At 56.7% G+C, this 26371-nt stretch overlaps 1 long non-coding RNA gene and 1 pseudogene across 1 annotated transcript; one reads left to right on the top strand and one right to left on the bottom strand.

The window, feature by feature from the left end:
- Positions 1-17002: 17002 nt before the first annotated feature.
- On the bottom strand, positions 17003-25685 carry LOC138850468 (uncharacterized). The gene is made up of 3 exons (XR_011390257.2): positions 25445-25685; positions 17897-18098; positions 17003-17420 (listed from the first exon to the last, which is right to left on the bottom strand). It is a non-coding gene; the product is annotated as an uncharacterized LOC138850468 (long non-coding RNA).
- Positions 18172-23237, top strand: LOC127493517 (large ribosomal subunit protein uL16-like; annotated as a pseudogene).
- Positions 25686-26371: the final 686 nt, after the last annotated feature.

The following is a 26371-nucleotide window of genomic DNA, read 5'->3' as shown; positions in this document are numbered from 1 at the left end:
ACCATGGATTCGTTATAATACTTTGAAACCTTTATACAGAGAAGTGGCTGAGATGAAAAGGAGTAGGAATATAATTGCATGTGTTACTTTGTATTTTTTAAAAAAGATTTATTTCTTTGTTTGAAAGGCAGAATTACAGAGAGGCAGAGACAGAGGCAGAAAGAGAGAGAGAGAGGTCTTCTATCTGCTGGTTCACTCCCCAAATAGTCACAATGGCCAGAGCTGGGCCAATCCGAAGCCAGGGGTCTGGAGCTTCTTCCATATCTCCCACGTGGGTGCAGGGGCCCAAGAGCTTGGGCCATTCTTCTACTGCTTTCCCAGGCTATAGCAGAGAGCTGGACGGGAAGAGGAGCAGCCGGGTCTTGAACCAGCGCCCATAAAGGATGCTGATACTGCAGGCGGCAGCTTTACCGGCTACGCCACAGCGCCGGCCCCAATTTATAATGACTTTTAGAAGCAGAGCATTTTATATAAGCAGATCTTTTATTTCTCCTATTGATTATGTAACTGCTTTAAAAATCTTCATTTATTTCAGAGGCGAGAGAGAAGGAGAAAAGGAGAGAGGAGAGAGGATGCAAGTTGAGTTGGGCACACACGTGACCCCCGGGTCCAGGAGGGACCCTGCTGTTCCTGTGGCCCTAGAGCAGGGCACTAACCACGCAGACGGAGTGAGGAGCCTGCCTCACGGTCCCAGCAAATGCAGCATCAAGGACACACACACACACGCCTTGTGCGTGGGAACAGCCCGGGCCATTCGTCACAGTGGCAGGGTAACAGGTTGCGTGGCGTCGGCGGCATGGGATGTGAGCACATCTCATTTCAGGGACACTCAGTGTGGCAAAGCCCAAGCCCTTCCTGAGAGATGGACTTGAGAAGTCTTAGGGAAGCCAGAAAGTTCCAGGAGGAAAGGAAGCTCCACCTATTCGAGTCACCTTGGACTTGGCCATCGTCTCCTGACTCCGAGCCAACTGCTGAGCCCCTCAGAGGCTGCATCCCTGGTTGTTTGCGGTGGTTCTTTTCTTGTGGTCCTGCCAAGACTACTAAAGACGCTGGGAAGGTAAACACAGTACTTGGTAAAATCACTGAAATCCTGGGAGGTGTTAAAATTGGCACCTCCGGAAGGTGTGGAATTTAGGATAAGAAACAGAGAAAACCTCCATCTTACCACTTTCATAACTGGTGTTGGCGCGAGGGTACTAAACAGCTTGGGAATCGAGATTTTGGGGTTTTGTGTGTTTAATGCATTTAGAGTATTTAAGAGGAACTGCCATTTATGAATTTAATTCAATGTTTGGAGGTGTTTCGTTCAAGTTTGCAGTCAGTGTGAAATGTGGAAACCGAATGTGCTCAATGCATGCATTTTTAATAGATTGCATTTCAGAGCAGCTCCAGGTTTACAGCGAAACAGAGAATACGGAGTTCCTCTGAAGGCCCCGCCCCGCATCCTCCCAACCTCGTCCACTGTCAACTTCCCGGATCTCAGGGGCTCCCATCATCCCCTGGGCCCTGCTTTCTTTACATGAGGGCTCTTGGTGCTTTGTGTCCCATAGGCTTGGACTCATGTGGAATGACGGGAATCCACCAGCACAGCACGGTCCAGGGGAGACGCCCTGCCCTAAAAATCCTTGGAGCCCCTCCTGTTCCGCCCCCCCCCCCAGCTCTTCACTGTCTCCATGCTTCTGCCCTTGCTGGAATGTCACAGAGTTGAAACCATATGGTGTTTACCGTTTAGACTGGCTTTTTCCACTTAGTTGTGTGCATTTAAGTTTCTTCTGTCTTTTCATGTGTTGAGAGCTCATTTCTTTGTTTTTTTCAAAGACTCATTTATTTGAAAGACAGAGCTACAGAGAGGCAGAGGTACAAAGAGAGGAGAGAAAGGGACAGGTGTCTTCCAACCGCTGGTTCACTCCCCAAATGGCCACAATGGCTGGAGCTAGGGCAGTCTAAAACCAGGAGCCAGGAGCTTCTTCTGGGTCTCCCACGCAGGTGCAGGGGCCCAAGGACCTGGGCCATCTTCCACTGCTTTCCCAGGCCACAGCAGAGAGCTGGATCGGAGGTGGAACAGCCAGGACTCAAATTGTCACCCATATGGGATGCTGGCTCTGCAGGCGGCGGCTTTACCCGCTACGCCGCAGCGCTGGCCTTGAGAGTTCATTTTATTCTAGCATGGAGTACTGGCCCACGTCTGGCTGCACCAGAGTTTATTTTTCTACCCAGCTGCGGGACACCCTCCTGAGGGTCTCCCGGCGCTGACAATCACACATAGGCTGCTATGGACATCTCCGTCTAGGTTTCCCTAAGTTTCCCGTTCACTGGGCTGAAACACCAGGAGCCAGATGGCCGGATCCTCTGGTAAGAGTACGTTCAGCTGGATAAGCAGCTGCCACACTGTCTTCCCACGTGGTGGCACCATGGTGCATTCCCACCATCCAGGAGCGAGAGTCCCTGCTGCTCCACGTTCTCCCCAGCACTTGCTGTTGGCTTTGGGCCATTCTGCTCAGTGCGTCATGCTATGGGTTTGCTTTAAATGACTTTTCGATGTATGAGCTGTGATGGTGGTCTGTGCGAGGTTTAGCCTAACGAGTGACGATTGTCACAGATTCACGAGACGAAGAAATGGGTGTGGAAGCTGGTGCAAACAGTAGCTGAGATTCCTCTCCATAACCAAGGTCTTTCAGACCAGAAAGAACCACCCGTGGCCTTGGACGCACACAGAACAGTGCGGGATGGGGTGGGGGGCGGGGAAGGGCTGGGAGGGGCAACTTCTCCTTGCTGGTAGAAGAGAGGGATTCCGAGGGGCACGTTAAGGGGACAGAGGGCCCCTCGAGGTTGGAGTCCGCTGGGGATGAAGCCACATGGCAGAAGGCCCGAGCCCAGGGTGGTGGGAGCGGCCGAGGGGCAGTTCACCGTCTTGCCGTGATGGGCGTGGCCTTCTGCAGTTCACAGGTTGGGCATCCACAGGTGCCTCCCGGGGGGTGGTTGCTGTGGATCTCCCAGAAAAGAGACTGAGCTACACAGCCGTGCCCGCGAGGCGAGGGACGAGGGGCAGGTGAGCGGGGCTGAGCCCGCTGGCGGCAGCGGGAAGTCAGCTCCTGACAGTGGCTCTGTTCTAGCAAGGCCTGCGCGGGGAACTCTGGGACAGCGAAGGCGCTGATGGCCGATGGCACCCATCTGCTGCCAGCTGGCACGCTCTTACACTCTGCTGAGCTCGGTGTTAGACCAGGGGCAGATTGAAATCCACCGCAACGGGAGGGGTGTGTGCACCTGAAGCAGTTTGCCACCGACCTTACAAATCAGCTCCCGCACAGCCCCTGCCCACAGCCACTTGGCCAGCAGGGGTCAGACCACGGCTGTATGGGACCCTTTGTCACCTGGCCTCTCCTGGGGAGGGTCCACTCCTGGGCTGCTGCCGGCACAGAGGCCCTTGGCACGCTGTCCCCTCCACGGTGAGGCGGGCCTGCAGTCACTCACGTCCCACTCGGAAGAGCCGTGGGCGGCTGCAGAACTCGGCTTCAAGGACAGGCTGGGGCAGGTGGTGCCTTCTTTGAAATCAGAGTGGACGTCGCCCAGGGTGAGGCGAGACGAGGCGAGGGACAGCAAGGCTGGGGCCTTGTGACCGGGACAGAAGACAGCAGCACAGAGAGAATTTGCCTGCTGGGCGCTGGGGCCTGCGGCTTCACTCCCGGGCAGGAGCTCTGGCCTCCGGCCACCTCTGCTGGACAGAGGACCGGAGCCTGCAGCGAGCGCTGGTCCCCAGGCCCCCGGGCTGGCTCCCAGGTGTCAGTGCGCCAGGCCCAGGCCTCAGCTGCCCTCGCAGCCAGGGCCACTTTTCCGTCTTGTCAGCAGAACTAGAAATGGTGACTTGAACAAAGAAAGTTAAATTCAGGGCTCCAGAGGGCAGAGCCGCTCTGGGAGCTTTTACAAGGCTCTCTCTTCCTCAGAGGTGGTTTGAAAGGCATTCCTGGGGCAGGCATTCAGCCCGGAGGCTTAGGTAGTCATCTGGTATACCTGCATCCCTACCTGGGTGTCAGCTCTGCTTCCGCACCTTGGGAAGGCAGCAGATGGGGGCTCAGGTGGCTGGGTGCTGGCCACCCACGGGAGATCAGGGTGGAGCTCCAGGCTCCTGGCTTCCACCTGACTGTTGCAGGCATTTGAGGAGTGAACTAGTCGATGGGAGATCTCTCTCTCTCTGTCTCTCTCTCTCTCTCTCTGGCTTTCAAATAAAATGGAAACAACTAGAAATGAAAATAAACCACAGTCCTGCCCTCACCCCACAATTCTCATTGGGGTACAGGGTGAGAAAGAGGAGGAACAACCAGGCCCCTGCACACCCCCCTCCCTCCCCGCAGGGAGGCGTGGCCGCCGGGCAGGTGGGCCACGGTGTCTCAGTCCCAGAGCATAAACCCCCTTTTCTCTGCGCTGGTTCTCAGGGCCGTTGAACAATTCCTGATGGCGGTGATGGTGACCTCGTCCCAGCATGCAGCGCGCACGCCGGAAGGCTGGAGCCGCGCCGGGGAAGACTGCCCACCCCGGCTGTCCTCGCCCTGCAGAGCCTCACCTCTCTGGTTTCACATTTTCCTCAGCACGGCCAAGAGACGCTTTTCCTGGAAAGCCTAGCACCTGTTTTCCAGAACCTTCGTTGTCCAAACCAGCTACCCTTGCCGATAGCAACTGCTGTCTGCCTGGGAAGCCCTCCAAGGGTGGTGGACTTGGTACCGGGCGCAAACCAAGACTCCTGGCCAGGGCCAGGCTCGGTGGCCAGGAGAGAGCCAGGAGGACGGCCGTGCAGCCGGCTTGCTGGAGGGGCCGGGCGCTGCGAGACCGTGTGGGAGCTCCTCTCTGGCTCCCTGTCATTTTGTCACTCTAGCCCGAGAAGCTCAACCCTCACCTCGTTTTCTGAGCCTTCTCCCTCACCTACCACTAGACTAGTCCGCAGTCCTGCCACCTCCATGGAAGGAAGGCCTGGCCCCCACGCGGAAGTACACACACAAAGAACCAGCGAACGAATGAGGGAGTGAACTCCCTTTGTGACCTGTGGACGCGAGCTGCTCCCCCGGGGCTGGCCCTGGGCTCCAGCTGCACACAGCCGCTGGGTGCTGTGTGGGTCAGGTACTGTGCTCAGCCACGCGTGGGCACCACCCTGTTTAGTCTCAACACGCGAGCGAGGCAGGCGAGTGTTCGTACTCTTCCCACTGCTCTGTGGGTAGCAAAGAGAGGCTTAGAAATGTATGGAGCTGGCCACATGGCTCGCACTTGGCGGGGCTGGGATGTCAACTTGAATCTCTGAGACTCGGCGGGCAAGCCCACCTTCCTGTGACTTGTCACTTCAGTCTGACTGTGAAGCTCAAAGTTTAACTCTGTAGTGGTCTCCAGGACATTCACAACCCTTGCAGTGTCAGGCCCCCTGGGAGACAGTTGGAAACACCACCCCCAAGAAATGTCTATCCATGCAGTATGAAACGGCTAAAACTTAACGTAAAGTTTGCCAGCTGTCGCCACACCCTGAATTCCTGCCCTGTTCTCTCTCTCTCTTAAAGATTTGTTCTTTTGAAAGTCAGAATTGCAGAGAGAATCTTCCATCTGCTGGTTCACTCTCCAGATGGCTGCAATGGCCAGGGGCTGGGCTAGGCCAAAGCCAGGAGCCAAGAGCTTCATCTAGGCCTCCCATGTGGGCGCAGGGGCCCAAACACTTGGCCCATCTTCTGCTGCCTTCCCAGGCCATTAGCAAGGAGCTGGAAGGGGAGATGAGCTGCCAGGATTTGAACTGGCGTCCCATGGCCTCGCCAGGCGGCAGCTTTTCCCACTTTGTCACAGCGCCGGCCCCCTGCCCTGTTAACCCCTTCGTCCTGTGTTCCCCCCACGTCCGCACTGTACCTGGGAAGTGTTGTGTTCTGTACCTGAGATCGAGGTGTTGGGAGTCAAAGCCAGGAGAGATCAGCCGTCTCACACGGCTGAGCCACATGGCCACTTGAACAGCCTGTGCTGTGACATCCCTCCTGCCCTACCTGGACAACGCCTCTCTGGCTTGGAGTGAACCAAAGCACCAGGTGAGGCCGACTCCAAGGTGCAGGGCCCCGGGCTCCACCCTAGAGGAGCGTCTGGGAGCGCGAGGGGGAGCAGGCGGAGTCCCTGCCTCAGTTTCCCTCGCGGGCTCAGCAGGCAGGTGGCTCTGCGTCCCTGCTGACCGTCTCCTGGGAAGGCTCCCCTGGCAGCCCTGGCCTCCCAGGCTTGATTAAAGTGGAAGGGATTAGTGAGTGAATAATTTCCTCCAGGGAGGTGCAAGCCACACGCTTGCTTCCCGTCTCCGACTCGCTGATTGCAGAACACGGTGCAGCTTGGCTTAACCCAAGCCGAGCTGTGCCTTTCACTTGGGATCTCCAGCTTCGAAAGCATGACTGGAAAACGGGCACAGGCCAGGCCTGCAGCCGCTGGCAGCCTCCCGGCACAGACACTGGGTGCGGCCCAGGGGAGGCAGCCTGTGGGGGAAGTGAGGTGGGGGCGGGGAGGGGGAGACACTCAGGCTGGCGTGGACTTGCGGCTGAGGCAGCCACCCCCTCTGCCCTCCCCAGATGGCCTGCACCCTTCTTTTTAATATTTATTTTATTTACTTGAAAGGCAGAGTTACAGAGAGAGGTAGAATCAGAGAGAAAGAAGTCTTCCTTCAGCTGGTTCACTCCCCAAATGATTGCAACGGCCAGAGCTGAGCTGATCCGAAGCCAGGAGCCAGGAACTTCCTCCGGGTCTCCCACGCGGGTGCAGAGGCCCAAGGACTTGGCCATCTTCTACTGCTTTCCCAGGCCATAGCAGAGAGCTGGATCAGAAGTGGAGCAGCCGGGACTAGAACCAGCACCCATATGGGATGCCGGCACTGCAAGCCAGGGCTTTAACCGCTGGGCCACAGCACCTGGGTGCCGGGATGACACTGCACAAGGGGCACAAGATCTAACTCCAAACACAAAGAGAAGGTTTTGAAAACTCATGGAGAGTTACATATGGGGCAGGGAACATCTTTAAAAAGTTCACAGAAATCAGATATGTGGGGAGCAATCCGGACTAGACTAAGTTACTCGAATTAGGACTTATTCTATGCATCTGCTCTCCCACAATGTGGCGTTGGGAGAGAAGTAAACAGCTTCCGCACAGCTGCCTCCAGTTCAACTGATAGACTGTAGGACTTGCTCCTGATTGGAGGAGAGCAGCGTACTCGGCGTGTGGGCAGCCGAGTTGGGATTGGCGGAGAAGGACTATAAAGGAGGAGAGAGACGGCATGCACCAGGAAGATCTATGGGGAACATCTAAGGGAACCCGTGCAGCCCCCAGAAAGCCGGCCGGCGGTGTGCCGCTCCCCTGCGGAAGTGGGGAATGCGGCCAGGGGGAACTGCCCTTCCACGGAGGTGGAAGGGATAGTAGCCAACCCGGGAAGAACCAGCAGCAAACCCGGGGAGGGCCGAGCAGACGAAAGAACAGCGCAGGGTCCTGTGTTGTTCCTCCACGAAGAGGGGGAGCGACATAATGGTGCCGTGACTCGGATAGGAAACCTAGTTCGGATAGGAAACCTGACTCGGATAGGAAACTTAGGAGGGAAGAAACGGGAAGAACTGGGAAATTACCGGAGAGAGAGACTAGCAAACAGCCTAGGGAAAAGCCGGACGAAAAAGGAGCCGGAAGAAGCTATTGAAAGCCTAGGCATAGACTCGGATTCGGACTACGGGGGGAAGCTGGGAGGAATCTCTAAGGTCGAAAGCGAAAGTGAAAGCTAGAACAAACAGACTCGGACGCGGACTGTGGGGAGAGGCCAGGAGAAATGAGGGAGGAATATTGTTGGAAGAAAACTTAGGGAAACATACCGGGTAGAGAAAACTGTTAGGGAAATTGAAGCCGCGGGGAGCAGGCCGAGGCGGAAACGAAAGCCACTTTGGGATTCTCAAGTTAGCCCGGGAATAGGGGGCGAAAAGTTGAAACCAGAAGCTGAGACGTAAGCCAGATTGGGATCCGTCTGATTAGCCCGGGGAGCAAAGGACGGGAAGCCAAACCGTGGGGCGGAGACGTACGCTGGGTTGAATTCGCCAGGCTAGCCCGGGGAACTTGGATTGAATGCTAGTGGTGGAGACGCAAGCTACGCTGTGTTACTCGCGGAAGCCGCCGCGTGCAGAGAGAGCACGGGGCGTGAGTAGATAGGGAACGCTGGCGTAGGCCGTGGTTCAGACGCGAAAGGGTTAAGCGTGGAGACCGCGGAGCGCGCAAAGCCGAGCCGCGCAAAGCCGGGAAGCTGCGCAGATGAGAGAGGCGCGCGGGCTGAAGTGGCGCAGAGCCGGGAACCCGCCGGCGGGGCGAGGTGCCGGAAAGCTGCAGGGATAAGAGAAACAGAAGTTTAGAAGTAAAAGAGAAATAGGAATGTTGGCAGACAGAAGTAAAATGGGAGAAATAGAAATGCCCGGAGATAGAGAAATAGAGAAAAATAAGGCCTCCCCTCAACATGCCAATTAGAAGGCTTGGATTCGGTCTGCCCGATTAGTGAGGCGGTGAGCACCTGGGCGGCTAGCCGCAGGTCACCGAAGACAGGCACGAATTAACATCAGTAAAGCTTCCCCACAATGCAACAATTAGGAGGCTTGGATTCGGTCTGCCTGATTTAAGGCGGTAAGCGCCAGCAAAGCTCGACCAGAGTATGAGCTGCAGGTCACCGAAGATAGGCACGAACCAACACTAATAAGTCTCCCCCACAATACGGCAATGAGAAGGCTTGGATTCGGTTTGCCTGATAGGTTTTGTAAACACCTGCAGGCAGTTCTAGCAGAGCAGAGTATGCGCTGCAGGGCACCGAACACAGGCACGCATCAGCGCCTAAAAACCTCCTCACAACATGGCGAAGAGAGGACCCGGATTCGGTTTGCCTGATGGATAGGACTTGTAAGAGCCTGTGGCAACTCTAGTGTGTGCCGCGGGACACCGAAGACAGGCGCGTATCAACGCTAAAAAATAAAAAGAAAGGGGGATCTGTGGGGAGCAATCCGGACTAGACTAAGTTACTCGAATTAGGACTTATTCTATGCATCTGCTCTCCCACAATGTGGCGTTGGGAGAGAAGTAAACAGCTTCCGCACAGCTGCCTCCAGTTCAACTGATAGACTGTAGGACTTGCTCCTGATTGGAGGAGAGCAGCGTACTCGGCGTGTGGGCAGCCGAGTTGGGATTGGCGGAGAAGGACTATAAAGGAGGAGAGAGACGGCATGCACCAGGAAGATCTATGGGGAACATCTAAGGGAACCCGTGCAGCCCCCAGAAAGCCGGCCGGCGGTGTGCCGCTCCCCTGCGGAAGTGGGGAATGCGGCCAGGGGGAACTGCCCTTCCACGGAGGTGGAAGGGATAGTAGCCAACCCGGGAAGAACCAGCAGCAAACCCGGGGAGGGCCGAGCAGACGAAAGAACAGCGCAGGGTCCTGTGTTGTTCCTCCACGAAGAGGGGGAGCGACAAGATATTATAAAAAAAATTATGCATGATGCAAACTTTTTTTGCCCCCACATGAATATCTTTTGACTCAAATTTTTCCCATGAACCTTTGTAGCTCCCCCCAGACATGCAAAGAACCCATATTTTCCATTTACTCCTGATGCTCAGGGAAGTCAAAAGGCCAAAGGGAGATGGACAGACAGACAGGAAGCCACGCTAGACAGACAAGCGCCAACACACTGGTGTCGCGGAGCAGGGCACGGAAAGAGAGGGTGGAGGTGGCGGCCCCTGGGCCTCCTGAGCTGCCGGAGTTAACCTTGGGTGGGCAGACAGGGCTGTTTGGGGGCCTCCAGCTGCTCTGTGTGGGCCAGGGACCAAGAGACCAGGCAGGGTGGCCCCATGGAGGGCCTTGTGAGCCACGCCAGCTGCTCAGAGTATGTTCTGGAAGTCCCGGGAAGGTTTTCAAGGGGGTGGGTGGTGGAGCAGGTTTTTGGCACAGGGATCACCATGGAGGCCGGGTGCCCCATGTGGTGGTGAGGAGCTGCCTCCATGGACAGGCGGCAGGGCACGGGAGGCCCAGACAGAGGGGCAGTGGGAGCGGCACCGTGTAAGCAGCGTGGAAGGGGCTGCACGTAGGGACTTGGCAACAGCCAGCTAAAGGGGTTCAGAGGATGGGCAGCCAGGATGCCTGCCACGGGCGATAGGTGAGGATCTGTGCCAACCCTGGAACTGGGGGGACGCAGGAGGAAAATCAGAGCACAGAGGAAGAGGGGGAGCTCTGTTTTGGGTCTCCCCAACTTCTTCTTCTTCTTCTTCTTTTTTTTTTTTTTTGACAGGCAGAGTGGTCAGTGAGAGAGAGACAGAGAGAAAGGTCTTCCTTTGCCATTGGTTCACCCTTCAATGGCCGCCGTGGCTGGCGCGCTGTGGCCAGCGCACCGTGCTGATCCGATGGCAGGAGCCAGGTGCTTTTCCTGGTCTCCCATGGGGTGCAGGGCCCAAGCACTTGGGCCATCCTCCACTGCACTCCCGGGCCACAGCAGAGAGCTGGCCTGGAAGAGGGGCAACCGGGACAGAATCCGGCGCCCCGACAGGGACTAGAACCCGGTGTGCCGGCGCCGCAAGGTGGAGGATTAGCCTAGTGAGCTGCGGCGCCGGCTCTAATGCTTTTCTCCTTTGTACCAATAATCTGTTTCTTGACAACTGGCTGTGTTACAAAAGGAGGAGGAAGAAAAGAAAGGAAGAAGGAAGACTGATTTCACGACACACAGAAAGGCCCATAAGTGAATAAAAATTCCTCTTAATTCTGTTACTAGTCTGCTAGTCAGTTCATACATTGGGGAATGATCTTTTGAATCCTTTTTCTGAGTGTGCAACCTCTTTAAATAAAATCAGGAGTGGAGCGCCGTGTCGCTGAACTGCTGGTGCTCAGCTGTCCACATCATGACTGGCGATCGCTGGCAGCTGGGGCCCAGCCATGGGATACTTTGATGTTTGTGTTGGCTTCGGTCCCAGGCTCTGGCTCATAACTGTCTCCCCAAGGCAGGCCATGGAAACTAAACTTTCTCTTCCCCAAGGCAAGACCCAGACATCCGCAGCGTCCCTGCCCCTCCCTGACGCCCTAGAGATCCTAAGACCCCCACGTGAGAAGGGATCCTGCCCCCTGCCCGGGAGGAAGGAGAGCTGGGGAGTGTGGACAGAGGCCTGCTACGCAAGGAGGCCTCTAAAATCCCAAACAGGACGGTGTCTGGAGTTTCCGGGGCAGCGGAGCACGTGGAGGTTCCCAGAGCGGGGTGGGCGCAGAGAAGGCACGGAAGCTCCGTGTCCCTTCCTCCATGCTTGTCCCGTGTCTCTGCATCGGCATCCTTTGTGGCTGTCCTCTATCCTAAGCCAGTGAACTGGCTGAGCGGCTTGAACCCGTCACGCGGGAGAGTGGCACGAGTCGGTAGGAGAGAGGGAGTCGGAGCTGGAGCTGGTGTGTCCGGCACAGCCACAGCCACAGCCACAGCCACAGCCACAGTGTGGCTACTCTCTCTACCTGGAGAGTCCACTGGGCTGGCAGGGTTGGGCGCCAGCTCCCTACACGATGAGGTGGTCCAAGAAGACTCCAGAAAGTTTGTGGAAAGATGGGCTTAAAGGACATTTATTTTGGTGCAAAAACTTGTGAAATCCACCAATAGGTTTTTCATAATGCGTATTTTCATGAACTTTTTAAAGGAACCCTACTATGGATGGATTTTGATTTTTTTTTTGGACCAAAATAAACTTATTTTTTAGTTCCATCTTACATGAACTTCTTTTTTTTTTTTTAATTTGACAGGGGCGGGGGAGAGCAAGTGTCACCTCAAAGCCTGGAGCCCAGACCTCAATCCAGGTCTCCCACGTGGGTAGCTGGGCCCCAAGCTTGAGCCATCACCTACCACCTCCCGGGGTGCACATTGGCAGGAAGCTGGAAGAGGAGCAGAGCTGGGACCCTGAACCCAGGCTCTCCAGTAGGGGCTGGGGGTGTCCCGCGCAGTATCTTAACTGCTGTGCCAAACACCTGTGTCCCCGTGAACTCCTGGAAGACCCCTCCTACAAGGAGGGAGCCCAGCAGCCTCCAGGTTGGTTCTGAGCTCGCCCCGAAGGCTGCAACAAGAATCCAAGATCTGGGTGCTGACGCGGCTCAGCGACCAAGTCAGGGTGCAAGGGGTGGAGGGAGGGACAGGTGCATTTTCGGGTGTCGGCTCCAGCCCTGCCTGGACGCCTGGCAGTGGTGAGGGACGGCGGGGAGCTGCGCTGGAGCGCAGACCGGCACATTCACAGCCCAACGCTCAGGCATTCCTGGCCGTGCCGAGAATGCGAGAATGCGGCCGGTCATGGCCAGGTTCACAGGTTCACACCGGGCACTACTTGAGAAGCGGGGCTCCTGGCACCGACCTCCACCGTCTCAGAGAAAGAAAAGGCGGCGAGGCGCACTGGGTGCCTTCGATTCGCATCAGGGCTTCGGGGCCAAGCCCTGTAAGCACACATGGCTGCCAAATCTCACTCTAAATATACCCGGTGACCTCACGTCTTCTGTGTGAAGGGATCAGGAACTGCATCCCGAGCTTTCGTGGGAGTAGCAGGCAGTCTCGGCCACTCGGGGTCACCGCAGGCATGTTGCGCACACGTAATGGTGGTGGCGGGGGGGGGGGGGCTCCGCGTGTTCCCGGATCCCAGCAGCAAGCCCCCCCACCCCGACTCCCAGCCTGGGGAGGGGCCTCCTCCCAGGAGAGGGCAGCGAGGCGAGGCTGGAGGGAGCAGCACGCCCTCGGAGGTGATGACCCTCTCGACGCTGGCCCCCGCGTCCTTCCCCGAGCATCGCATCTGTTTCTCGTTTGCTCTCTGGCGACGCGGTCCGCATCTCAGCCTCTGAAGGGGGAGGCTGGAAAGTTTTCGGAAAGCCCTTTTAGGTGAAGCCCCAGCAAAGGGCAAGTGGAGCTTTGTTCCTTTTATGGGCAGATTGCAAAGGGAGAGAGGGAGACAGACAGGGAGGGAGGGACACGGAGGAGACCTGAGCGGGACAAAAAGTCCATGCGAAGCTGGAGCCCCCCTGAGTGGCCCCGGGGGTGGGGGGCGGATGACCCCGCCTCCCTGGAGCCTGCCCTCTCCCTGAGCAGCTCTGGCCTCTGCCCCGTGCGTGCATCCGTCAAACAGCGGGGTAGCTTGGACAGATGACGAATACCTTGGCTGGCTCCTACTTGAAAAGGCAGAGGGGCGGGGAGTGACTCTAAAGGAACCAGGCCCTGGCTGCAGACGCGGCCAGAATTTAGTGTTCCTGGAGCTGGCCCCAGCTGCTCCGGCTGCAGCTGCCAGGGGAGTCTTCCCTGGGGGCGGCCCCAGCTCCCCCCGCTCCGGAGGAGGAAAACGCTTTGGTGTCTGTCAAGAACATTATTCAAAAATTCTTGGACATATCCAAGGCCTTGCTGTGAGCCGGAGACAGGGGGCTAAGGGAGGCTTTGCTGGGTGGGGCTGTGCCCCCGGGCCAGATCTGAATGCCGCTGTGTGTGTGTGTGTGTGTGTGCGTGAACGCACGTGCAAGCATGTGCATGTGAGTGTGTCAACACGTGTGCATGCATGTGCACGTGTGTGCAAGTTGTGTGCATGGGGCCTGTGTTGCAGGACAGCTCTGTTTTGAGTACATCGGCAGCGTTGAGGCTCCGGGACCTGCTCAGTGCTGGAGTAAGAAGTGACCCCCTTTCTCGGCTCCCTGCCTGTGTCTCTCAGGACCCTGGGCGATGACTGGCAAAGAGCCCGCTCTGCCCCCTCCAACCAGGCAGCGAAAGCTGGGTGCCAGGGGCAGCGGCCTGCCCCTCTGCTGTGGGGCGCTCCCAAGGCGCCGCGCAGTCGTGATGCACTTGGACCTGGGTGAGGCTTCAGGGAGCTGCCACCCAGGGATTCTTGGTGGTGTTTTTCCTTGCTCCGCTGCAGACAGGAGAGACAGGAGAGTGGGGGAGGGCCCTCGCGCCCCCTGGGGAGGGCTCTCTGGCGGGGCCGCCTCCTGCCACACGTCATTCCTGTTAGAATCTTCTCTCCAGTCTCCACCACCACCTCGGCACTCAGGAGCGTTTTTTAATTGACGTTTTCCCTCTCTCTCTCTTTTTAATTAAAGGAAGCAGCACGGCAGGGCCCCTCTGCAAGAGGATGGCCATGCCCACGGCCTCCCTCCCTCCCTCCCTCCCTCCGGCCCCAGCGGCGGCTGCCTGGCGGAGCAATTAGCAGTCCTCAGGGCAGGGCCGGCTCCCAACGTCAGCGCCCCACCCAGGGGTTTCCTGTCACCAAAGCCACACTCACGCTGATCCATTTTTCATTAGGAGAAAATAAAACTCACGAGTGACATCAGCTGAAAAATGTTCTTTGAGAGCAAGTTATTTCCATTTAAAGCGAAGCGCATGACAGCTGGTGACTTCTAATGGAAAGTAGAATTCGCTGGGCTGAGCTACTATCAAACCACTTGAGGATGTGTGTTTTTAATTTTCCCTTTTGGAGGGAGGCAGCGCTTCACAGTCCAGCGGAGCGGATGAGGAATGGAAAGTTCTGGGCTTGCCTCTAACCGTGGCCTGAGAGAGACCCTGGGCCGTCCTCAGCACACGCAGGCCCCCGGGGCCAAGCACGGTGATCTGCTTGACCATCTGCTTGAAGCCCGTTTAACGAACCCAACTCTGGCCCGCGGTTCAGTTGGGCTGCACACCAGAACAACTGCCTGTACCCAGAGTCGCCATCCGCTCCCCACTTCCTGAAAACATCTGAAGGAATGCGGGGGGCATTTGCGGTGGACTGGATGTGCCCCCGTCCCGTGTGCTGCTTGCAGAGTGGGACTCTGGGCGGTGATGAGGTTTGCATGAGGTCACGGAGCTAGGGCCGCCGCAGCTGGATTCGTGTCCTTAGAAGAGGAGGAAACCAGGGCTTCTCTCCCTAAGCACCACATGAGGACACAGGCAGAAGTCGGCTGTCTGCATGCCAGGAAGCAAACCCCTCCAAGAACAGGATCTGCTGGGATCCTGGGCTTGGACTTGCCAGCCCCAGGACTGAGAAATGAAATGTGCACCCACTCTGCCCGATCTAGGGTGATTAACCGCAGCAGCCCCGGCTGGCTGAGAAGTTTTCAGTAGGTACAGGGTCGAGCTGCCACGTCATGGGGGGGAGCCGGAGAGAGGGACGGTGGGGGCCCAGCAGTGCGTGTCTGGCTGGTGGACGCTGGGATTCTCTATCCTGCTAGAATCCAGAATGTATGCGTTGTTTGCTGTTGGCAGCAGGGAAGGGTCAAAGGGTACCAGGCTTGGACGGGGCAAGGTCTAACCATGCTCAGGATCTGGGGAGAGCACTGGGCACAGCGGGGAAGATGCCGTCTGGGACAGCTGCGTCCCAGAGTGGAGTCCTGGCTCCGCTGCTAACGTGCACCCTGAGGACGGCAGGTGACGACTCAAGGAGTTGCGTCCCTGCCACCTGTGTGGGAGACCTGGCCCAGGCCTTGCTGCTGTGAATCAGCAGATGAAAGATCTCTGTCTGTCGCTGTCTCTCTGCCCTTAAAATGGGTAAAAGCTGAGCTGCACATCTGCAGGTGTGAGGTTTTGCAAGTGCGTTGCTGAGGATTTCACGGTTTGCCTCATCAAGGGGAGATCATCTCTACTGTATCAGAAGACTGTTCCGTGAGTTATCGGAAGAACGGCATTTGAGAAGTTAAGTGGAGAGGCAGGAACGATCCTGAGAGCCCAGAAATCGGGAGCTGAAGAGCGAGAACGGAGCCCGGGCTTACCCCCGTGTCAGGGGAGTGCGGCCGAAGGCGCTCTGGCACCTCCACGTGCCGGGCCACCTGCCCTCAGCACCTGTGCCCGATCAGCGATTTCCTGAATGCTAATTCGGTGGCAGCCAGCAGAGAGGTGTGCCCTGGACAGCAGCTGGCAGATGCGCAGCTGGCGCTCGGCCTCCCCGTCAGTGGACGCTGTGGGCCAGGTGGGCGGGAGTGCTGGCCGTGGGGCCCGGCAAGCCTCGCGTGCACTGAGCACGGGAGTTTCTGAAGCCTGAAAGTTAAGGGCCTCGTGTGGACCCGGCTCGGCCTGGCGAGGCCGCGGGACCCAGAGGCTCCACGCCCACAGCGGCCGTGTTCTCACTGGCTGGCCACTTGCTCCGCGTGTACTTTGTCTTTCCCACCCAGCCGCTGCCTGCCGTTGCTCCTCTCTCGGATGGCGAGACTGTCTGCAGCTGGGCCCTGCCCGCCTCCTTCATCCATGAACCGTACAGGACCCCGACCACAGGGACCCCCGGTAAGTGGGGTGGCTTTGCCTCGAGACATCAGAGGTGCTGAGAAGCGCAAGGACGACTACTCATCTTCCTTGGAGCCCAGCTGTAAATGCTCGGTTGAGCCCGGAACCGAAGCGTCCGCGGCTGTCCTCCGTCTCCTGTCTGTGCGGCCCGCATTCCCACTCACCCCGTCCTCCGCTCGCCATCAAACAGGATACCAGGGGCAGGTGTGTGGCCGGGCGGTTAAGATGCTGGCTGGAGAGCTGGAGCGTAGTCTCTGCCTCTGCCCGATTCCGAAGCGGCAATGATGGCTCACGTGGCTGAATCCCCGCCACCTGCCTGGGAGACCTGGATCGGGTTCCCCACCTCCTGCTGCAGCCTCTACCCAGCCTTAGCTGTCGTGGGCATTTAGAGAGTGAACTAGCACATGGGAGCTTCCTCTGTCTCTCAAATAAATACTCTTTAAAAAATAAAATGTGGGGCCAGCGCCGTGGTGCAGTAGGTTAATCCTCTGCCTGCAGTGCCGGCATCCCATATGGGCACTGGTTCGAGTCCTGGCTGCTCCACTTCCGATCCAGATCTCTGCTATGGCCTGGGAAAGCAGCAGAAGATGGCCCAAGTCCTTGGGCCCTGCATGGGAGACCCGGAAGAAGCTCCTGGCTCCTGGCTTTGGATAGGCACAACTCTGGCCGTTGCGGCCATTTGGGGAGTGAACCAGCGGATGGAAGACCTCTCTCTCTGTCTCTTTCACTGTCTGTAACTCTACCTCTCAAATAAATAAATAAATAAATAAAATCTTTACAAAAATGTTATTTGGGGTGGATTAGAGCTTGCAGTATTTACATTTATTCCAACTTAAATAGTTACAGGTAATTATTATAGCCCAAACATCATTATGGTAAACCTCTCATTCTTCCTATACCAAAACAGGAAAAAACAACAACAGAAAACAACAACAACAAAAACCTAACTTGAGAGTCACGGTCACAGCAGTGGTGGGCTTACCAGGAGGCCTCGGGAGCAGCCTGGAGCAGGGGCGTGCAGGAACCCTGGGACTTCAGGCGCTTGTACAGGGGGCAGAATGCGGGCTGCAATGCTGGCTACACGTTTGTAAAACTCCATTGCACAACTCCATTTCCCATGGCAACAACCGGCACCTCACGGGACTGCCACTGGGCTCAGATGACCCGGGAGGGGCCTTCACCACGTTCCTGGAAAAGTGGGATTCAGAGGTAAGTGTATTCCTGTGCAAACGATTTTGAAGCCCGTGCGTACTTCCCACATGAGACACATTTTCCATGAGCTTTTTGAAGACTGCCAGTATGTCCCGCGCACAGCACACTGGTGCGGACAGGCATGGATGAGAGCTGGCTTCTGCTCTCTTACAGCGCCCGGGCACAGGAGGATGCAATGAGGGCCCTGCCAGGACTCCCAGGATGTGGCCTTGAGGGCAAGGGTCCACCCCCCACTGCCATCCAGGGCTCCTGCTGTCGCCCCACTGCCGCACACCAGCGTGTCAACACAGAGGCAGGAAAGTCTGCACGCCGTGTCATTCAACAAGCGAGCATGACGTCATCCTTCCCGGTCAGCACGGGACAACTCGGTGCCTTCCGTTAGTGAGCGGCCAGGTCCACCTCCCGTGAGCCAGAGCCCCGGGGAAACCCCACTTCCAGCCGCTGGCTCTCACCTGCAGCTGCCGCCCGCGTCTGATGTCTCACAGAATAGCAGCCTCATGGCGGGCTCGCCCCCAGAAAGCATGGCCGCTGTGGGTTCCAGCTGACCGGGGAGCAGACCATGCATGCTGGGGGCTCGTGTCTGCCCAGTGGTCGCTGGAGCCACTTCCTGTGTGTTGGGTCATCCATGCTGTGTCTCTTATACCTGCCAGCAACCTGCAGAAGGAGGGATCGTGTCATGCCAGTGAAGTACAGGTGACGAGGAGCTGAGTGATGTGGGCAACTGAACATGAGGGTACAGAGGGTGAGGGTCGCCCTTTCTTTAGAAGAGTCACCCACTGTGCTGCCAGCAGGGGCCAAGGCGTCCCCTGCCAGGGCGGTACAACCCAAGCTACCAGCCATGCTGCCTGGCAGCGGCAGGGCTCCTGGGCACACAGCAGAGGGGGGCATTCTTCCTCCACAGTCCCTCTCACTCCTTCCTGTCCTTGCTCCCACACTGGCACGGGCCTCTGTGCCTTGGACCGTAACTGATAGGACAGACATGGGACTCACTCAAGCCCCTCGCCGCCTAACACGTGTCCTTCTCCAGGCCCGATTATATATCCACACAGCCCCAAACCCATAAGGAGCAAGGTTCACATCCCAACTGCAAAGACCCCCTGCCGCCCCATCAGGGACTGGCCCAACCTGCATGCCCAGAGTAGCCCAAAGACCTTGCCCGCGAGGTGGCAGCGCACAACACCGCCACTGTGAGTGTGTCGGGTGCACCTGTACAGAACACACAGCCTGGTGCCAACTAAAGTGCCCATGGGCCGAGGGGGAACCCCCACAACCCCCCACCCAATAAAACCCCTTCCCGCCCAGCTGCCTCTCACTGAGCAGCCGGGGGAGCCCCTGCCGGCAGCGCTGCCTGCGTCCTGCTCCAGCAGGAGCCCCAGGACGCCCAGCCTGGGCGGACCGCTTGACAATTTTCATTGCACAGCTCTTCCTGCCTGGTCTCCCGCCCGCCGCCTCCACCCCCTGTTGTACTGAGCTACGTGGCTCCAGCCTGCATCGGCCCTGCTTCTTCTCACCACACACCCTTCTCAGTCCCCGCGGGGTACATGCACTTCCTGCTGCTCCTAAATCCCACACCACCCCCCATCCATCTCTCCCATGCAGCCCGCCTGCCGCGGCCTCTCCATTCCCCTGCACACACTTGCCTAGCGTTCCTGGGCTAGTGCGTGCAGGCGGCACAGCTCAGCAAACCTAGAGGCTTCCGCCAAGAACCAGACACAGCATGTGCCAGGCCTGAAGGTGGGGAGCGTGAGGGTCTGGCACAGACAGTGGAGAGAAAAAAGTTACTGGTTCCAGTCCAGTCCTGGCTGCTCCACTTCCAATCCAGCTCCCTGCTAATGCGCCTGGGAAAGCAGCAGAAGATGGTCCAAGTGCTTGGGCCCCTGCACCCACGTAGGAGACCTGGAAGAAGCTTCTGGCTCCTGGCTTTGGATCAGACCAGCTCCGGCCATAGTGGTGACTTGGAGAGTGAACCAACAAATGGAAGCTCTGTCTCTCTCTCTCTCTTTTCAAATAAATAACTTTTTTAAAAAAGTGAAAAATGCTAGTAACACAGTGACAGGGCACACATTTCTTCAGCTAGAAACTATTACTAGTAAGGATAATTAAAACAGGAGTCGCTGACCTGTTCTTTCTTTGAGTTACATAATACATCAAGGATTTGCCCAGCTCTCTTGCTTTTAGCTCTGGGCGCCCACACTGGAAGCTATAGCACTAAGAGCCAGTCTCCACTGGAACTGAGACACAGACCAGAGTTCAAATCCTGGCTCCACCTCCTTACTGGGTGACTGCCGGCAAATTCCTAAACCTCTCTGAATGTCCCTGTTGTGATTCAGGAAGAATTATCCCTGCCTCATAGAGTTGTTGGCAACGAAGGAGATCTTGTGTACAAAATGGGTATGAGCCAAGGGATCAGTGGCCACGGGAAGAATCAGACTGGCTACGTTTCACAAACACACAGAGAACCTAGAACGGCGTGTGTAGGGACACAGTGAGGGGACAGAAGGCAGAACCCGAGGGGACCCCCAGGGTAGCTGCTCACTAGCCTTGGCCTACCGTGGCAAGGGCAGGGACTGGGAGATGGGTGGTAGTCGTCGCCAGACAGAGCAGTGTGCCACCTCTTCCCAGTGGCCTTGGGGGCACGCAGCTGACTGCTTGCCAGGCACCAGGTCACTCTGGGCTGCTCAGCTCCACGCTTCTCCACTGGGTATGCCATGCCTCAGTCCAGAGCCCCTGACCTCCTGTCCCCCAGAAGCTGGCACGCCAGGATGTCAGCACACACTGGGCGTCACTGGACATTCCCAAGTGCATACTTTCTCCATGGCTAAGGGAGAGGCTGGGAGGAGGTCCCTGGCGCAGCTCCAAGCAGCAGCTTCAACTCTGCAAGAGGTGCAGGGGGTTACATTTTTGACAGCGGTTACACAGCCCGGGGCAGATGGAAGAACAACCCGTACAGAAGAGAACTTGACGTGCGTGAGACTCTGGGCTTTGTTTGGCAACTGTTTACCGGGTACCATAGTAGCGCGCCTCGCCCTGGTGTGCTGCGCAAGTGGCAGAGGGCGGAAGTGGCCTGGCTGAAGCCGAATCACTGGAAGACACAGCATGACAGAAGCAGAGCGGGAAGCCATTTGGCTTTAACCCTCCATGAGGGTCCAGCGCCTCCAAAGAAGCCAGGGCTGCTGTACAAACGCAGGACGGGGCCCCAGGGCGGGCAGAGGGGACAGCGGCTGAGGCTGGATGCACTGAGCCCACAGTGCAGGCAGGGGTCCTGTCTCCCCCAAGACTTCAGGCACCAGCAGGGCCTGGTGGAGCAGAGAGGAACTGAAGGAACCATTTCTAGCGGAGCTGCTGCCGACAGGGAGTCTCGGCACACGGCGGCTCAGCGCACTGGGGAGGCCGGGAGGGGCACCACCAGGCAGGGTGATGTGTCTCTGCCAGTGTCCCACAGTCTGGGTCAGGGGAACTCACCCTGATGGCCTGTGGAGACCCCATTTCAACCCCTCTTTAACTGAAAGAATAACATAAGGCATAATGTTTCTTTCCCTTATTTTAAGAACATCGATTGGTCCCACCTGGTTAAGTTCTAACGACGAACAGACTGGGGTGCACAAGCAGAAATCTTGTAAAGAGGCTTCCATTACAGCGCACGTTTTTGCAGCTATACTATTCCTTATCTGCTTACGTAAATTTCTTTTTCTTATGATTTATTTATTTGAAAGGGAGAGAGAGAGAGAAAGAGATCTTCTATCCACTGGGTCATTCCCCAAATGGCTACAATGGCCAGGACGGGGCCAGACCAAAGCCAAGTCTGGAGCTCCATCTGGGTCTCCCAGGTGGGTGGGGGTCCAAGCACTTGGGCCTTCTTCTGTTGCTCTCCCAGGCCATTAGCAGGGAGCCGGATCAGAAGTGGAGCAGCCGGGACTCGAACCGGCGCCCACAACGCTGGCCCCGTCTCTTTACTAAGCAGTGGCTCTTCTGGGGCTGGAGTTTTTCTCTCCAGCATTCCTCTCTGCCCTCTGAGCACAGCTCTGCTCTCGGGTCAGCTTCCCTCTCTGTCATTCCAGGGGAGCCTCGGCTCCAGGCATCCACAACAGGGCGCCTGGGTCAAGGAAGGCGCTGGGGTTGAAGGTGAACTAGGGAGCCAATGGCCTGGCCTAAGGCATTTGAACACAAATCAACTTTTCCCTGCTGCTTCTCGATGTTTTGTTATTGTTGCCGAGGGGGAGTGAGGGGGAGATCCTTTGAGAGTCACCAGTGCCTTGCAGGGGGGTGAGATGCTGTGACTGCTGGGGTTGGGTGGGCTGCCCCAGTCAGCCCAAGGCGGGGGTGAAGACCATTTGGGGCACGCCACACCTTCAGCTGCTGCAGGCTCTGCCTTCCCAGCCCCCCAAGAGCTGAGGAGGGGTCTCCTGAAAGTGCACCTCTGTCTGCATGGTGGGTGCGACGCCCACTCACACTGGCAGGGCCCGACGTGGAGTGCTCATGGGTTAGGAGGGATCCTCACCCAGTTTCTCATTTCCGGTGTTGTCCAAGTGTGCAGCCCCACCCAAAGCATCACCATCCCCTGGGACCTGCTAGAAAAGGAAGCTCTGAGGCCCCGCCCCAGGTCCACGGCTGGGGATCCTGGTGTCCCTGATGTGTGACAGCCGCTGTGCCACCCTTCGGTCTCTGTAATGCTTAGAGGGGCACAAACACTGGCTCTCAACCTGGGTGACTCACTCAGGTCACCTGGGGAGCTTGCCAAAAATGACTAATGGCTGGAGCCCACCCTGGCCTGAGTGGTCTGGTGGGAACCCCAGGTGACTCTAGATTGCAGCCAAGGTGGGAACCATTGGTCTAAAGAAATTTCGAAGGCAGGCATTTGGCCTAGAAGTTCAGCTGCCAGTTAGGATGTCCAGGTCCCATTCTGCAGTACCTGGGTTTGATGCCTGCCTCTGGCTTCCATTCTCAGCTTCTCACAGATCCTGGGGGACAGCACTGATGGCTGAAATGATTGGGTTCCTGCCACCCACACGGGAGGCCTGGATTGAGCTCCGGGCTTCAGCTCCCCTGGCCACTGCGGGCATTTGGAGAGTGAACCAGCGGATGGAAGTGCACTTTCTCCTCTCATAAACAGGAAGGGAGACAACTATACTGCAAATGAAGGACTAAGTAGAAGTACAGAAGTGACACACACTCTCTTTTCCTTCAGTGCACCACCGAAGGTCCTCACGATGCCGTGGGCCACGACCACCCGCCCTGTGTCACGAGAACAAGCTGTGCCCAGAGTCTCGAGTCTGCTGGGGCGTCCCTGAGGCCAAGGTCCCCATCTTTGATCCAGGCCAGAAGGCAGAAGGGGCTGAGTTCCCACTGTGTGGTCAGCCGAGGACGAGCCGCTTCCTCTGAGGCCCTGGGCACTGCCTGCATTTGTGCCGCCAAGTACACGGCACCAAGCTGTGGCTACGATGGCTTTTGTATCCGAGTGTGGCTCCACCCCGTCCGCGTCCTTGGCGTCCACCAGATGTTGTTCTGTGCCGGTGCTGCGAGGCTCTGGATGGGTACAGGGGCACTTTCGGAAACTTCCAGGGAGGGCACCGTGGCCAGGGTTCACCTTGGCCAAGGCTTCATGTCCATCCTCACTCAGCTGCAGAACGGGGAGCATGTTCAAGTTCTCTGATTGCCTGAGAATCCAGGGTGGGGTCACCAAGTTTCGTGTGTATGAATTTGAAGACTCAGAAGCGGCTTGTCCCAGATGACTGCGGGGTCAAGCACATCCCCGGCTGGGCTCCCCTGGACAAGTGGTGAGCCCCTCACTCCTGAGGGCCCGATCCCTAGTCACATAACCAATAATAAATACTGTTTCTGTTAGGAAAAGAAAGAAACTGAGACACACATGCTGACAAAGAGTAAAAGAAAAGGCTTCTAGGAAAGATTAGATTCTAAAAACAGAAGTATAAAGAAAGAGCGATTATTTGGGTTAGACCCTACCGCTGATAGCTCCCTTGTAAGATTTAAATTACATTACAAAGCTCATTACTCTCTTCCGCAGCAGGTACAAGTATGTTTTGATGGCTTCTCAATGCTGTGTTACTTGAAATATCCTTTGTTGTCTCCAAGCACCCAGCAGACTGTATTAGGAAACAGTCGCCCTCTGCCTTGTGCCCCTGACCCTACGTTGAGATGGAGCTGCACCGGGGAGCCGCCAGTGAGCACCCGACAGGAGCAGCACAGGCTCCTGTGAAGGTCCCCGTCCGTCAGAGAACCAGGGGACACCCAGCGCTGTTTTAGCCAACGGGAAAACGGAATGTGGCCTCTTTTTAAAGAAGTAACAGGTAGACAGAAATGAGCTTTCCTTTAAGGGGGGAGTCAATTTTTTAAAAAATTTATTTGAAATGCAGAGTTGAGAGAGAGAGAGAGGGAGAGAGAGAGAAGGGTCTTCCATCCGCTGGTTCACTCCCCAAATGGCTGCAAGGGCTGGGGCTGGGCCAGGCCACAGCCAGGAGCCAGGAGCTTCTTCTGGGTCTCCCATGTGGGTGCAGGGGCCCAAGGACTTGGGCCATCTTCTGCTGCTTTCTCAAGCACATCAGCAAGGAGCTGGTTGGGAAGTGGAGCATCCGGGACTCAATCCAGCGACTTTACCCACTATGCCACAGGAACGGCTCCGCAGTCAGTTTTAAGGAAAGGTAAGGTTTGTGACCCACGTGCAGCACGGCCATGCTGCAGACTTTTCTCAGTGTGTCTACCTCAGGATCCGGGGCGACAGCATCACACTGGAGAGCAGTCCCGGCGTGCAGTCGCATCTCTCCCAGCGGGGATCCTAACCCGTGTGGCTGCACAAAGTCCGTAGTGCAACAGGCCCCTAGAGGGCTTGGTTCATCGCGGGTCTTGTCCACTGTGCTACAGATCTGCAGGTCTGTCTTCTGTGTGGAATGTTTTCATGTGGAAACTCCGGAGTAGTTCCGGGGAATAAAAACAGCTGCTTGCCTGTTTGTCTTTCTTTCCCAACAGCTTGACACAGATGCCGCCAGTTTCTGAATCCAAGCAGGGTGCAAAGCTTGGCTTCTGCCATCAGCCAGTGACACAGCAAATCCAGCCACTGCTCCCTTCCAGCTGAGCCTGGGCGCTGGGCAAACCGAGTGCATGCAAATTTTAGTGTGCACCGGGCACTGGCCTCAGCTACCTGGGCTGCCATCCAGAAGTCGGAGTTTTAATTTTAATTATTTTTTTCACTTAATAGAGAGGCAGAGAGAGGGAGTCAGTGAGAGAATAATGAGAAGAGTGTGTTCTTGTTCACTGACCTCTTCCCCAAGGGCCCGCAACAGCCAGGGCTGGGCCAAGTCAAAGCCAGGAGGCTGGAACTCCATCCAGGTCTCCCATGGGGGTGGAAGGGACCCAAGTCCTTGAGAGTCGCCTGCTGCCTGCCAGGTGTTCATTAACAAGAAGCTGTAACTGTGGGACTGACACCCAGGCACTGCCATCGAGACGGCACCCCAAACAGCGCCTGCAGCACAAGGCCAAACGCCCATCCCAGAAGTCTGCATTTCACACCCGCTCCTCCGTGATTCTGCCCTCGGTGACTAAGCTACCGGCCTTCATCGACAAGCACCCGTGGGGGTTCTTCTCCAGGGGACTTCTCCTCCTGTCTCTCCACTGGCCAGTCTGTAACTCAGTGTTATTCTGGTTTGCAGGGGAAGACAGTCTCTCAGTGCACTGTGCTGGCAGGGAGCCCGCACCTGTGCTAGTGGACACATTACTTCCACCCCTCATTTTGCCCCCAGTCCCTGTTCCCAGGAGCCCAGCTGGAGATCACAGGGCGCGTACCAGGGCCCCACGTCTCCCTCACACTGAGCACACACCAGCCCTGCTCCTGGGGCCCAGCGGTGTGAGCAGTGTCTGGTCCCACCCTGACTCCATGAGGTGGGGTCTGACACGGTGAGACAGGAGACTGTCTCTGTCCATTTTCCATAGCTGTTCCAAGATCTCTGGGGTGAGGCAACATAGAAAGAAAGGAAGCTCATTTAACTCACGGTGTCACTGGCTCCAAGTGCAAGATCATCAGGCAGCCCCAGTGACGTGGCCTGTGGTGAGGGTCTTCTGGCTATGTCACAGCACGGCACCTGGCACACGGCGGAGCAACTGTGCAACTGTGAATGGGAGAGAGCCGTCTCCCGGGAGACAGGAAGCAAGAGGGCTTGCTCTGGTGGGAACCGAGAGCTTGCCAATCCCTTCCCAGGGCAGCGTCCCCCTGACCTGACCACTTGCCACTAAGCCACACCTCTTCAAGGGCCCACAGCCTCAGCATACCAGGAACCAGGCTTCCGTCACGTGAACCTCAAACCATATCCATCCAGAGCAGAGGGTAGGTCCCCTGCTAGGGGTCCTGTGGTTGGTAAGTGACAGACAGGACTGGACCCAGGCAGTGGAGCTCCAGGGTCAGAATTCTTCGTGACGGAATACTGCCCCTGGTCTCCGGCATGTGCACACTGTTTACACCCTCACCTGCGTGCTGAGGATTCCAGTCTTCCCCATACCATACCTGCGATGTTCTGGCCCTCTTCTTTGGCAGTTCAACAGCTGCTGTGTGATGGTTCCCCAGAGATTCAGCAAGGCCAGCATCTTCCCGGAAATGAGCCGCACAGCCTTCCTCCTACAAACTCCCCACTCCTGTCCTCAGGCCATTTTTATTCTTCAGGCCATCTTTCTACTGAATATATTATTGATTTGCAAAAATTCCCTGACTATTCTTGATATAAATCTTTGGTTCTTATAAACCTCTAATACTGCCTTCTGATCTGTTAACACTGTGTGTCATCAACTGAGCAGAAATCTTTAGTTTTTATAACCGTTACAGAATTGCTTTGAGCCATTTCAGATCTTTCCCATTCAAGCACACAGAGCTATCCTTTTGCTGCTTTTATAGTTACCGTTAACCACCAGGTCTTTAATTCACCTGG

This window comes from Oryctolagus cuniculus, chromosome 7, assembly GCF_051225735.1.
Source record: "Oryctolagus cuniculus isolate XC-2025 breed Fujian yellow rabbit chromosome 7, ASM5122573v1, whole genome shotgun sequence".
Lineage (NCBI taxonomy): Eukaryota > Metazoa > Chordata > Mammalia > Lagomorpha > Leporidae > Oryctolagus > Oryctolagus cuniculus.
This window is presented reverse-complemented; position numbering and strand designations above follow the sequence as displayed.